The sequence below is a fragment of the Oncorhynchus nerka genome, unplaced genomic scaffold, assembly GCF_034236695.1.
Source record: "Oncorhynchus nerka isolate Pitt River unplaced genomic scaffold, Oner_Uvic_2.0 unplaced_scaffold_4051, whole genome shotgun sequence".
Taxonomy (NCBI): domain Eukaryota; kingdom Metazoa; phylum Chordata; class Actinopteri; order Salmoniformes; family Salmonidae; genus Oncorhynchus; species Oncorhynchus nerka.
In genome coordinates, this window is record NW_027037246.1 from 1 (window position 1) to 16,136 (window position 16,136).

The 16,136-nt window shown below is 44.9% G+C and overlaps 1 pseudogene; it reads right to left on the bottom strand.

Annotated features, from left to right (window-relative positions):
* Positions 1-432: 432 nt before the first annotated feature.
* On the bottom strand, positions 433-15,913 carry LOC135566598 (serine/threonine-protein kinase DCLK2-like; annotated as a pseudogene).
* Positions 15,914-16,136: the final 223 nt, after the last annotated feature.

Below are 16,136 nucleotides of genomic sequence, written 5' to 3' on the forward strand. Positions count from 1 at the left end.
CTACTGTTATACCATCTATCTACTGTTATACCATCTACTGTTATACCATCTATCTACTGTTATACCATCTATCTACTGTTATACCATCTACTGTTATACCATCTATCTACTGTTATACCATCTATCTACTGTTATACCATCTATCTACTGTTATACCATCTATCTACTGTTATACCATCTATCTACTGTTATACCATCTACTGTTATACCATCTATCTACTGTTATACCATCTATCTACTGTTATACCATCTACTGTTATACCATCTATCTACTGTTATACCATCTACTGTTATACCATCTATCTACTGTTATACCATCTACTGTTATACCATCTACTGTTATACCATCTATCTACTGTTATACCATCTATCTACTGTTATACCATCTATCTACTGTTATACCATCTTTCTCTCTCACCCCCAGGCTCCTACCTTGGCCGGCAGGCTGACTGTGTCCCAGTCTGGGGAAGGGAATTCCAGCTTCCCCCTGAGTATCTGGTCAAACAACTCCTCCTGGATGTTATTCTCACTGTAGGAGAGGAGTGAAACTGAGTATACTGGGTCCTATTGTTTTAAACCAGTGAGCATTACAGGTGAGCGTACGGGTGGGCGTACGGGTGAGCGTGCTGGGTGAGCGTGCAGGTGAGCGTGCAGGTGAGCGTGCAGATTGGGCGATACGGGTGAAACGTACAGGTGAACGTACAGGTGAACGTACAGGTGAACGTACAGGTGAACGTACTGGTGAACGTACAGGTGAACGTACTGGTGAACGTACAGGTGAACGTACTGGTGAACGTACTGGTGAACGTACTGGTGAACGTACAGGTGGAACGTACAGGGGAACGTACAGGTGAACGTACTGGAACTCACCTGCGGAACGGAGGGAACCCACACAATAGAATGTAGGTGATAACACCTGCAGCCCAGATATCCACCTTCAGACCGTACCTAGCAACACACACAGGGAAGTTGACAACCTCATTATTCTACATTTTGGTCACATAGAAGATGGTTTTATCTGAATCAGTACCTGGGCTTGAGAAGACAATTCAATTGGACGATATCTCCCAGGATCCTTCAATTCAAAGTCCCAGTAAACCAGCAAAACGTTATAATGTGAAAATACGTTCGGTACTCTCCACAATATGGAGTTTCTCAGAGCAACTATCTTCATTACTGCCGTTACGTATGGTGCTGCTGGATCGGGCCGACACACTCCTCTTATCGGGTCTCCGAGACACACACACACACACACACACACTCCTCTTATCGGGTCTCCGAGACACACACACAAACACACACACACTCCTCTTATCAGGTCTCCGAGATGGTCTCTACACACACACACTCCTCTTATCAGGTCTCCGAGATGGTCTCTACACACACACTCCTCTTATCAGGTCTCCGGACACTCTACACACACTCCTCTTATCAGGTCTCCGAGACACACTCACACTAAACACTCCTCTTATCAGGTCTCGAGACACACACACAAACACACACACACTCCTCTTATCAGGTCTCCGAGATGGTCTCTACACACACACTCCTCTTATCAGGTCTCGAGACACACACACAAACACTCCTCTTATCAGGTCTCGAGACACACACACAAACACACACACTCCTCTTATCAGGTCTCCGAGATGGTCTCTACACACACACACACCTCTTATCAGGTCTCCGAGATGGTCTCTACACACACTCCTCTTATCAGGTCTCCGAGATGGTCTCTACACACACACACACCTCTTATCAGGTCTCCGAGACACACACACAAACACACACACTCCTCTTATCAGGTCTCCGAGATGGTCTCTACACACACACACACCTCTTATCAGGTCTCCGAGACACACACACAAACACACACACACCTCTTATCAGGTCTCCGAGATGGTCTCTACACACACACACTCCTCTTATCAGGTCTCCGAGATGGTCTCTACACACACACACTCCTCTTATCAGGTCTCCGAGATGGTCTCTACACACACACACTCCTCTTATCAGGTCTCCGAGACACACACACACACCTCTTATCAGGTCTCCGAGACACACACACACTCCTCTTATCAGGTCTCCGAGACACACACACACAGCTCTTACCCAGTCTCAGCGATGGTCTCTACACACACACACACCTCTTACCCAGTCTCCGAGACACACACACACCTCTTACCCAGTCTCAGCGATGGTCTCTACACACACACACTCCTCTTATCAGGTCTCCGAGACACACACACACACCTCTTACCCAGTCTCAGCGATGGTCTCTACACACACACACACCTCTTACCCAGTCTCCGAGACACACACACACACACACACCTCTTACCCAGTCTCAGCGATGGTCTCTACACACACACTCCTCTTATCAGGTCTCCGAGACACACACACACACCTCTTACCCAGTCTCAGCGATGGTCTCTACACACACACACACCTCTTACCCAGTCTCCGAGACACACACACACACACACACCTCTTACCCAGTCTCAGCGATGGTCTCTACACACACACCTCTTACCCAGTCTCCGAGACACACACACACACACCTCTTACCCAGTCTCAGCGATGGTCTCTACACACACACCTCTTACCCAGTCTCAGCGATGATCTCTGGAGCTACATATGTGGGGGTTCCACAGACTGTATACAGGGGTCCCTCTACGATGGTCTCTACACACACACACTCTTCTTACCCAGTCTCAGCGATGGTCTCTACACACACACACACTCCTCTTACCCAGTCTCAGCGATGGTCTCTACACACACACACACCTCTTACCCAGTCTCAGCGATGGTCTCTACACACACACACCTCTTACCCAGTCTCAGCGATGGTCTCTACACACACACACACCTCTTACCCAGTCTCAGCGATGGTCTCTACACACACACACCTCTTACCCAGTCTCAGCGATGGTCTCTACACACACACACACCTCTTACCCAGTCTCAGCGATGGTCTCTACACACACACACACCTCTTACCCAGTCTCAGCGATGATCTCTGGAGCCACATATGTGGGTGTCCCGCAGACTGTATACAGAGGTCCCTCTACGACTGTAGCCAGGCCAAAATCCCCCAGCTTCAACGACTTGGTCCCATCCAGGTACTCACACACCTGGAGGTCACAGGGCAAGAAAGGAGACCGGTGATGGGTTGATATACATGACTAAAGTGTAATGTAAAAGAAACCCTCCTGTAGGATTTAACTCCAACTATGTTCCTAGAGAGATACCCTCCTGTAGGTTTTTAACTATAACCCTGTTCCTGGAGAGATACCCTCCTGTAGGTTTTAACTCCAACCCTGTTCCTGGAGAGCGACCCTCCTGGAGGTTTTAACTATAACCCTGTTCCTGGAGAGAAACCCTCCTGTAGGTTTTAACTCAACCCTCCTGTAGGTTTTAACTCCAACCCTCCTGGAGGTTTAACTCCAACCCTCTGGAGGTTTTAACTCCAACCACTCCTGGAGGTTTGCTCCAACCCTCCTGGAGGTTTTAACTCAACCCTCCTGGAGGTTTAACTCAACCCTCCTGGAGGGTTTAACTCCAACCCTCCTGGAGGGTTTGCTCACCCTCCTGGAGAGGTTTTGCTCAACCCTCCTGGAGGGTTTAACTCAACCCTCCTGGAGGTTTTAACTCCAACCCTCCTGGGGGTTTAACTCAACCCTCCTGGGGTTTAGCTCCAACCCTCCTGGAGGGTTTAACTCCAACTCTCCTGGAGGGTTTAACTCCAACCCTCCTGGAGGGGTTTGCTCAACCCTCCTGGAGGGTTTAACTCCAACCCTGTTCCTGGAGGCCTCCTGTAGGTTTAACTCCAACCCTCCTGGAGGGTTTTAACTCCAACCCTGTTCCTGGAGAGAAACCCTCCTGTAGGTTTTAACTCCAACCCTCCTGGAGGTTTTAACTCAACCCTCCTGGAGGGTTTTATCTCCCAACCCTCCTGGAGGGGTTTAACTCCCAACCCTCCTGGAGGTTTTGCTCAACCCTCCTGGAGGTTTTATCTCAACCCTCCTGTAAGTTTTAACTCCAGCCCTCCTGGAGGTTTAACTCCAACCCTCCTGTAGGTTTAACTCCAACCCTCCTGGAGGGTTTAACTCCAACCCTCCTGGAGGGGTTTAACTCAACCCTCCTGGAGGTTTAACTCAACCCTCCTGGAGGTTTGCTCCAACCCTCCTGGAGGTTTGCTCAACCCTCCTGGAGGTTTTAACTCCAACCCTCCTGGAGGTTTCAACTCCAACCCTCCTGGAGGGTTTAACTCCAACCCTCCTGGAGGTTTTTCCTCTGGAAGAGTTTAACTCCAACCCTCCTGGAGGGTTTAACTCAACCCTCCTGGAGGGTTTTAACTCAACCCTCCTGGAAGGTTTAACTCCAACCACTCCTGGAAGGTTTAACTCCAACCCTCGTGGTTTTGTCAGGTTTAACTCCAACCCTCCTGTAGGTTTTAACTCAACCCTCCTGTAGGTTTTAACTCCAACCCTCCTGGAAGGTTTTAACTCCAACCCTCCTGTAGGTTTTAACTCCAACCCTCCTGTAGGTTTTAACTCCAACCCTCCTGGTGGGGTTTAACTCCAACCCTCCTGGAGGGGTTTAACTCCAACCCTCCTGGAGGTTTAACTCAACCTCCTGGAGGTTTTAACTCCAACCACTGGAGGTTTTAACTCCAACCCTCCTGGAGGTTTTTAACTCCAACCCTCCTGGAGGTTTTAACTCCAACCCTCCTGGAGGTTTAACTCCAACCCTCCTGGAGGTTTTTGCTCCAACCCTGTTCCTGGAGAGAAACCCTCCTGTAGGTTTTAACTCCAGCCTGTTCCTGGAGAGAGCCCTCCTCTAGGTTTTAACTCCAACCCTCCTGGAGGTTTTTAACTCCAACCCTCCTGGAGGGGTTTTAACTCAACCCTCCTGGAGGGTTTTAACTCCAACCCTCCTGGAGGGTTTAACTCCAACCCTCCCGGGTTTTAACTCAACCCTCCTGGGAGTTTTAACTCAACCCTCCTGGAGGGTTTTAACTCAACCCTCCTGGAGGGTTTTAACTCAACCCTCCTGGAGGGTTTTAACTCAACCCTCCTGGAGGGTTTAACTCCAACCCTCCTGGAGGGTTTTGCTCCAACCCTCCTGTGGTTTTAACTCCAACCCTCCTGCCAGGTTTTAACTCAACCCTCCTGTAGGGTTTAACTCCTCCTGTAGGGTTTAACTCCAACCACTCCTGCGGTTTTAACTCCAACCCTCCTGTAGGTTTAACTCCAACCCTCCTGTAGGTTTTTAACTCCAACCCTCTGGATGTTTTTAACTCCAACCCTCCTGGATGTTTTTAACTCCAGCACTCCTGTAGGGTTTGCTTCCAACCCTCCTGTGGGTTTTAACTTCAACCCTCCTGGAGGTTTCCCAACTCCAACCCTCCTGGAGGGGTTTTAGCTCCAACCCTGTTCCTGTTCTGGAGGTGTGTATGTAAGAGTTTTATACCCAGCAGGTTTTCCAGGGCTTGATGTCTCTGTGGACTATGTCCATACGGTGTAGGTATTGAATAGCCCGGCCAGGTTGAGAGACCATGGGCGCTGGCATCTCTCTGTGTACTTAGTAGAACATGTGATGGCGTCAAACAGATCTCCACCCTGCAGAAACGTCACAGACACAAGTCAGCATACTGTACACACACATACATGTGGTACACACAGGTCAGTATACTGTACACACATACATACGAACACACACAGGTCAGTATACTGTACACACACACATACATCTGAACACACACAGGTCAGTATACTGTACACACATACATACGACACACACAGAGTCAGTATACTGTACACACACATACATACGAACACACACAGGTCAGTATACTGTACACACACATACACAAGAACACACACAGGTCAGTATACTGTACACACACATACATACGAACACACACAGGTCAGTATACTGTACACACACATACATACGAACACACACAGGTCAGTATACTGTACACACATACATACGAACACACACACAGGTCAGTATACTGTACACACACATACATACGAACACACACAGGTCAGTATACTGTACACACACATACTGTCTGAAACACACACAGGTCAGTATACTGTACACACACATACATACGAAACACACAGGTCAGTATACTGTACACACACATACATCTAGGAACACACACAGGTCAGTATACTGTACACACACATACATGCAGAACACACCCACATGCATACGAACACACACACATGCATACGAACAGACACACACACATACGAACAGAAACACACATACATACGAACAGACACACACACACACCGACACACACACATACATACGAACACACACACACATACGAACACACACACACACATACGAACACACACACACATCGAACAGACACACACATACATACGAACAGACACACACACATACGAACACACACACATACATGCAGAACACACACACACACATACGAACACACACACACACATACGAACAGACACACATGAACAGACACACACACATACGAACAGACACACATGAACAGACAGACACACATACGAGCAAAACACACACATACGAACAGAAACACACTGAACAGAAACAACACACACACACATACGAACAGACACAGACACACATGCAGACAGACACACACATACATACGAACACACACACACATACGAACACACACACACACACACACATACACACACACACACACACATCGAACACACACACACACACACATACGAACAGACACACACACACATACGAACAGACACACACATACGAACAGACACACACATACATACGAACACACACACACATACGAACAGACACACACACATACGAACACACACACACACATACGAACAGACGAGACACACATACGGGAGACACATACGAACAGACACACACACACACATACGAACAGACACACACACACACATACGAACAGACACACACACACATACGAACAGACACACACACACACATACGAACACACACACATAAGAACAGACACACAGAACAGACACATACGAACACACACATAAGAACAGACACACATACGAACACACACACATACGAACACACACACATACGAGGCAGACACACACACATACGAACACACACACACACATAGACACACACACACACATACGAACACACACACATACGAACACACACACATACGAACACACACACATACGACACACACACAGACACGTCAAATTACTAAAATATTTGGTACAATTCATGACTTGACTTAGTACCTTGATTTTTGTGGGTTAAACAACAGTTTGACGATTTGAAAAACAACAAATGGATCCGGGCTCCAGGCTGAAGAACGAGGCGCTCTCAGATTCATACACCAGTGTTTTAGATGCAACAAATGAGTCCGGGCTCCAAGACGCTTGCTGAAGGACAAAGGAGCGCTCTCAGATTCATACACCAGTGTTTTAGATGCAACAAATGAGTCCGGGCTCCAGGCGCGCTGAAGGACGAGGCGCTCTCAGATTCATACACCAGTGTTTTAGATGCAACAAATGGGTCGGGCTCAGGCGCTTGCTGAAGGACGAGCGCTCTCAGATTCATACACCAGTGTTTTAGATGCAACAAATGACCAGCCATGACACCATGTACTGTAGCTTTAAAAGGGCCAGTCAGCAGTTGTTAAAACCCTTTCTGGATGTATAAATTAATGATATGTTCCCAATTTGATTCTATGAATGATATGTACTGACTTGATTCTATGAATGATATGTACTGACTTGATTAGATTCTATGAATGATATGTACTGACTTGATTCTATGAATGATATGTACTGACTTGATTCTATGAATGATATGTTACCGATTAGATTCTATGAATGATATGTACTGACTTGATTCTATGAATGATATGTACTGACTTGATTAGATTCTATGAATGATATGTACTGACTTGATTCTATGAATGATATGTTACTGACTTGATTCTATGAATGATATGTACTGACTTGATTCTATGAATGATATGTACTGACTTGATTCTATGAATGATATGTTACTGACTTGATTAGATTCTATGAATGATATGTACCGACTTGATTCTTGAAAGAATATAATATATTATTATACCATGGCATTTTGAATATTTGATCTTGATTGGCTAGATGGGTGTTCTAGAGCGCCTTTAATTACCCTATAATAGAATTATGTGGTATATGGCGAATAGACCAGGCTAAGGGCCGTGTCCAGGCACTCCGCATTGTGTCGTGCTTTTGGCCGTGGTGTATTGGCCATATACACCACACCTTCTCAAGCCTTATTGCTTAATTATAGCCTTGGTATAAGCAGGTTAATGAACTTGGGGCTTTTGGTATAAGCAGGTTAATCAACTTGGGGCTCTTTGCGTTCTCTGGAAAACAATGCAACTGTGTGGAAAGGTCAGTGCCAATCCGCCAGCGTGTTGGAAACACACCTTCCGCGCCGTTCATTATTTTACATAGAACACATAGCCTCTCATCGATTATCCCTTAATGCCTCACGAGAATGGTCCAACGGTCACACCCCAATCAGAACCTGGTTTTACTCTGACGTTTGTTCACAAAATAAATGTAAGTTGACCAGGTGGCGAATCGCATCTCTGCATGTCTGGCAGACATATCCGTGTGGATGACGGATCACCACCTCAAGCTGAACCTCGGCAAGACGGAGCTGCTCTTCCTCCCGGGGAAGGACTGCCCGTTCCATGATCTCGCCATCACGGTTGACAACTCCATTGTGTCCTCCTCCCAGAGCGCTAAGAACCTTGGCGTGATCCTGGACAACACCCTGTCGTTCTCAACTAACATCAAGGCGGTGGCCCGTTCCTGTAGGTTCATGCTCTACAACATCCGCAGAGTACGACCCTGCCTCACACAGGAAGCGGCGCAGGTCCTAATCCAGGCACTTGTCATCTCCCGTCTGGATTACTGCAACTCGCTGTTGGCTGGGCTCCCTGCCTGTGCCATTAAACCCCTACAACTCATCCAGAACGCCGCAGCCCGTCTGGTGTTCAACCTTCCCAAGTTCTCTCACGTCACCCCGCTCCTCCGCTCCCTCCACTGGCTTCCAGTTGAAGCTCGCATCCGCTACAAGACCATGGTGCTTGCCTACGGAGCTGTGGGGGAACGGCACCTCAGTACCTCCAGGCTCTGATCAGGCCCTACACCCAAACAAGGGCACTGCGTTCATCCACCTCTGGCCTGCTCGCCTCCCTACCACTGAGGAAGTACAGTTCCCGCTCAGCCCAGTCAAAACTGTTCGCTGCTCTGGCCCCCAATGGTGGAACAAACTCCCTCACGACGCCAGGACAGCGGAGTCAATCACCACCTTCCGGAGACACCTGAAACCCCACCTCTTTAAGGAATACCTAGGATAGGATAAAGTAATCCCTCTCACCCCCTCCCCTGAAAAGATTTAGATGCACTACTGTTCCACTGGAGGTCATAAGGTGAATGCACCAATTTGTAAGTCGCTCTGGATAAGAGCGTCTGCTAAATGACTTAAATGTAATGTAATGTAAACCAACACTGTACAGCCCCAAAACAGGATTAACAACATACTGTTGATGTCATGGATGGGCTCCTTGCATCCATTACTCTGTTAAACTTGAAAGGGTTACATTTTCTCCACAGCCCCGCCCCTTTTTAACCCCAAACAAGGGGGCGGAGAGACGCTTCGTACCTTGACCAATTCCATGACCAGGTAGAGTTCTGTGGGCGTGTCGTCGACCTCAATCAGCTGTATAATGCTGGGGTGCCTGACCCTCTTCAAGACCGCAACCTCGTTCTCTATCAGGTGCTCCTGATCAATACACACAGGACCAGGCAAAAGTTGGGGACACACCTACTCATTCAAGGGTTTTTCTTTATTTTTTACTATTTTTCTACATCGTAGAATAATAGTGAAGACATCAAAAACTATGAAATAGCACATATGGAATCATGTAGTAACCAACAAAAGTGTTAAACAAATTGTTCAAAGTAGCCACACTGAAGGAAAGAAATTCCACAAATGTACTTTTAACAAGGCACATTGAAATGTATTCCAGGTGACTACCTCATGAAGCTGGTTGAGAGAATGCCAAGAGTGTGCAAAGCTGTCATCAAGGCAAAGGGTGGCTGCTTTGAAGAATCTAAAATATATTTAGATTTGTTTAACACTTTTTTGGTTACTACATGACTCCATATGTGTTATTTCATAGTGTTGATGTCTTCACTACTAATCTACAGAGTAGAAAATAGTAAAAATAAAGAAAAACCCTTAGATGTCCACACCTTTAACTGGTACTGTATACCTATACATAAATCAGTCAGTCAGTCAGTCAGTCTGAACAATACATAAATCAGTCAGTCTGAACAATACATAAATCAGTCAGTCAGTCAGTCTGAACAATACATAAATCAGTCAGTCAGTCAGTCAGTCTGAACAATACATAAATCAGTCAGTCTGAACAATACATATATCAGTCAGTCAGTCAGTCAGTCTGAACAGTACATAAATCAGTCAATCAGTCTGAACAGTACATACATCAGTCTGAACAGTACATAAATCAGTCAGTCAATCAGTCTGAACAGTACATAAATCAGTCAGTCAATCAATCAGTCTGAACAGTACATAAATCAGTCAGTCAGTCAGTCTGAACAGTACATAAATCAGTCAGTCAATCAATCAGTCTGAACAGTACATCAGTCAGTCAGTCTGAACAGTACATACATCAGTCTGAACAGTACATAAATCAGTCAGTCAATCAGTCTGAACAGTACATAAATCAGTCAGTCAGTCAGTCTGAACAATACATAAATCAGTCAGTCAGTCAGTCTGAACAATACATAAATCAGTCAGTCAGTCAGTCAGTCTGAACAGTACATCAATCAATCAGTCTGAACAGTACATAAATCAGTCAGTCAATCAATCAGTCTGAACAGTACATAAATCAGTCAGTCAGTCTGAACAGTACATAAATCAGTCAGTCAATCAATCAATCTGAACAGTACATAAATCAGTCAGTCAGTCAGTCAGTCTGAACAGTACATAAATCAGTCAATCAATCAATCTGAACAGTACATAAATCAGTCAGTCAATCAATCAGTCTGAACAGTACATAAATCAGTCAGTCAGTCAATCAATCAGTCTGAACAGTACATAAATCAGTCAGTCAATCAATCAGTCTGAACAGTACATAAATCAGTCAGTCAGTCTGAACAGTACATAAATCAGTCTGAACAGTACATAAATCAGTCAGTCAGTCAATCAGTCTGAACAGTACAGAAATCAGTCAGTCAATCAATCAATCAGTCTGAACAGTACATAAATCAGTCAGTCAATCAGTCTGAACAGTACATAAATCAGTCAGTCAATCAATCAATCAGTCTGAACAGTACATAAATCAGTCAGTCAATCAATCAATCAGTCTGAACAGTACATAAATTAGTCAGTCAGTCTGAACAGTACATAAATCAGTCAGTCAATCAGTCTGAACAGTACATAAATCAGTCAGTCAGTCTGAACAGTACATAAATCAGTCAGTCAGTCTGAACAGTACATAAATCAGTCAGTCAATCAGTCTGAACAGTACATAAATCAGTCAATCAATCAATCTGAACAGTACATAAATCAGTCAGTCAGTCAATCAGTCTGAACAGTACATAAATCAGTCAGTCAATCAGTCTGAACAGTACATAAATCAGTCAGTCAGTCAATCAATCAGTCTGAACAGTACATAAATCAGTCAGTCAGTCTGAACAGTACATAAATCAGTCAGTCAATCAGTCTGAACAGTACATAAATCAGTCTGAACAGTACATAAATCAGTCAGTCAATCAGTCTGAACAGTACAGAAATCAGTCAGTCAATCAATCAATCAGTCTGAACAGTACATAAATCAGTCAGTCAATCAGTCTGAACAGTACATAAATCAGTCAGTCAGTCTGAACAGTACATAAATCAGTCAGTCAATCAGTCTGAACAGTACATAAATCAGTCAGTCAGTCAATCAGTCTGAACAGTACATAAATCAGTCAGTCAATCAATCTGAACAGTACATAAATCAGTCAGTCAATCAGTCTGAACAGTACATAAATCAGTCAGTCAATCAGTCTGAACAGTACATAAATCGGTCAGTCAATCAGTCTGAACAGTACATAAATCAGTCAGTCAATCAGTCTGAACAGTACATAAATCAGTCGGTCAATCAATCTGAACAGTACATAAATCAGTCAGTCAATCAATCAGTCAGTCAGTCAATCAGTCTGAACAGTACATAAATCAGTCAGTCAGTCAATCAATCAGTCTGAACAGTACAGAAATCAGTCAGTCAGTCAATCAATCAGTCTGAACAGTACATAAATCAGTCAGTCAATCAGTCTGAACAGTACATAAATCAGTCAGTCAATCAATCTGAACAGTACATAAATCAGTCAGTCAGTCTGAACAGTACATAAATCAGTCAATCAATCTGAACAGTACATAAATCAGTCAGTCAAGCAGTCTGAACAGTACATAAATCAGTCAGTCAAGCAGTCTGAACAGTACATAAATCAGTCAGTCAATCAGTCTGAACAGTACATAAATCAGTCAGTCAATCAATCTGAACAGTACATAAATTGAGTCAGTACCTTCCCACAGCAACGAGCTTTGTCGATAATCTTCAGAGCAAACTCCTGTCCAGTCGACCTGTCGATGAATCAATCAATCAATCAATCAAGTACAGTGGATGTTTCTCAATGATCCATAACACTGTGCTCCACACACTCTGAGGACGTTCTCTCGTGAGGACAAGAGGAGAACACAGAACATGTTCCATTTGAGAAGCACTCTCTGTTGTTACCGCATTAATGACCAATACAGACAAAACAAGACAAAAGAAATAAAGCAAATACGCATTACTTCATAATTATCAACAGGTGAAGTCAGAAGTTTACATACACCTTTAGCCAAATACATTTAAACTCAGTTTTTACACAATCCCTGACATTTAATCCTAGTAAAAAAAATCCCTGTTTTAGGTCAGTTAGGATCAACACTTTATTTTAAGAATGTGAAATATCAGAATAATAGTAGAGAGAATGATTTATTTCAGCTTTTATTTCTTTCATCACATTCCCAGTGGGTCAGAAGTTTACATACACTCAATTAGTATTTGGTAGCATTGCCTTTAAATTGTTTAACTTGGGTCAAACGTTTTGGGTAGCCTTCCAAAAATGTCCCACAATAAATTGTGTGAATTTTGGCCCATTCCTCCTGACAGAGCTGGTGTAACTGAGTCAGGTTTGTAGGCCTCCTTGCTCGCACACGCTTTTTCAGTTCTGCCCACAAATGTTTTATAGGATTGAGGTCAGGGCTTTGTGATGGCCACTCCAATACCTTGACTTTGTAGTCCTTAAGCCATTAAGCCACAACTTTGGAAGTATGCTTGGAGTCATTGTCCATTTGGAAGAACCATTTGCGACCAAGCTTTAACTTCCTGACTGATGTCTTGAGATGATGCTTCAATATATCCACATAATTTTCCTCCTCATGATGGCATCTATTTTGTGAAGTGCACCAGTCCCTCCTGCAGCAAAGCACCCCCACAACATGATGCTGCCACCCCCATGCTTCACGGTTGGGATGGTGTTCTTCGGTTTGTTAGCCTCCCCCTTTTTCCTCCAAACATAACGATGGTCATTATGGCCAAACAGTTCTATTTTTGTTTCATTTTGTTTCATTCCCACTGGAATTGTGATACAGTGAATTATAAGTGAAATAATCTGTCTGTAAACAATTGTTGGAAAAATGACTTGTGTCATGCACAAAGTAGATGTCCTAACCGACTTGCCTAAACTATAGTTTGTTTTAACAAGATATTTGTGGAGTGGTTGAAAAATGAGTTTTAATGAATCCAACCTAAGTTTATGTAAACTTCAGACTTCAACTGTATACGTGTTAATCGGGGAGGCAGGAAACCTAGTGGTTAGAGTGTAGGGGCTGCAGGGTAGCCTAGTGGTTAGACCGTTGGACTAGTAACCGAAAGGTTGCAAGATCGAACCCCCGAGCTGACAAGGTTAAACTCTGTGGTTCTGTCCCTGAACAAGGCAGTTAACCCCACTGTTCCCCGTCATTGAAAATTTGTTCTTAACTGACTTGTCTAGTTAAATAAATGTACAAAATTTAAAAAAAAGATGAATCTAGCTAGCCAGTTAGTTTTACATGTAAAAAAGGCTGTTGTTATGTAAGGGAGATGGCCAACATTAGCTACACATTCTTTGTGTGTAGCTAGCTATCTACCAATTATTTTCATCAGTTAGCCTGTGATATTTTTTTATTTTACCTTTATTTAACTAGGCAAGTCAGTTAATAACAAATTCTTATTTTCAATGACGGCCTAGGAACAGTGGGTTAACTGCCTGTTCAGGGGCAGAACGACAGATTTGTACCTTGTCAGCTCGGGGATATGAACTTGCAACCTTTCGGTTACTAGTCCAACTCTCTAACCACTAGGCTACCATACCACCTCTACACTCTAACCACTAGGCTACCCTGCAGCCCCTACACTCTAACCACTAGGCTACCCTGCAGCCACCACACTCTAACCACTAGGCTACCATACCACCTCTACACTCTAACCACTAGGCTACCCTGCAGCCCCTACACTCTAACCACTAGGCTACCCTGCCTCCTCTACACTCTAACCACTAGGCTACCTGCCACCTCTACACTCTAACCACTAGGCCACCCTGCAGCCTCTACACTCTAACCACTAGGCTACCTGCCTCCTCTACACTCTAACCACTAGGCTACCATACCACCTCTACACTCTAACCACTAGGCTACCCTGCAGCCCCTACACTCTAACCACTAGGCTACCCTGCAGCCCCTACACTCTAACCACTAGGTTACCATACCGCCTCTACACTCTAACCACTAGGCTACCCTGCAGCCCCTACACTCTAACCACTAGGCTACCCTGCAGCCCCTACACTCTAACCACTAGGCTACCCTGCCGCCCCTACACTCTAACCACTAGGCTACCCTGCCGCCCCAAATCTACGACACGACAGTGGGTATTCCAGGCAGTTAAACATTGTAACATTAGCAAGGTATGTATATATTAACATTTTAAAGATACAATATTGTATTCAGGCAACATGTGAGATGTGACTGGGCAACTTTTAATTTCGAAGTCGGAGTTAATTTTCTCTCTCTTCAGCTCAAAACCAGCTGCCGTTGTTTGCATGGGTGCGTCACACTACGTCAACAAGTCTGGGAGTATTTCCGTAGAAGCATCGATATATGCTTCGAAATGCGTACAAACAAAGTATGCATCTGAGAACTGCCCTCAGTGTTCCATTTCATCTGAGAACTGCCCTCAGTGTTCCATTTCATCTGAGAACTGCCCTCAGTGTTCCATTTCATCTGAGAACTGCCCTCGGTGTTCCATTTCATCTGAGAACTGCCCTCGGTGTTCCATTTCATCTGAGAACTGCCCTCTGTGTTCCATTTCATCTGAGAACTGCCCTCGGTGTTCCATTTCATCTGAGAACTGCCCTCGGTGTTCCATTTTCATCTGAGAACTGCCTCGGTGTTCCATTTCATCTGAGAACTGCCCTCGGTGTTCCATTTCATCTGAGAACTGCCCTCTGTGTTCCATTTCATCTGAGAACTGCCCTCGGTGTTCCATTTCATCTGAGAACTGCCCTCAGTGTTCCATTTCATCTGAGAAACGCATATTGAGAAACACCCAGTGTGTGTGTGTGCGTGCGCACTGGGGACGTATGGGGATGTGTGTGATCTAATACCTACCTCTCCACACAATCCTTAACAACTGCAAAGTTCCCGTCTCCTATGATCTTCCCCACCTTGTACTTGTCACTGATGATGGAGGAGGAGGACTGCCTGTTCCCATTCACTATACAGGAGAGAGACAGGGGGTAACAGAGGACACACAACCACGCTGTGAAACGTCCTGGGGATTGTGGGAGTAGCGTGATATGACCATATGTGCCAACCTGTACACGCACACATACACACACACACACCCACCCTAACACACACACACACACACACACACACACACACACACACCCACCCTAACACACACACACACACACACACACACTACACACACACAC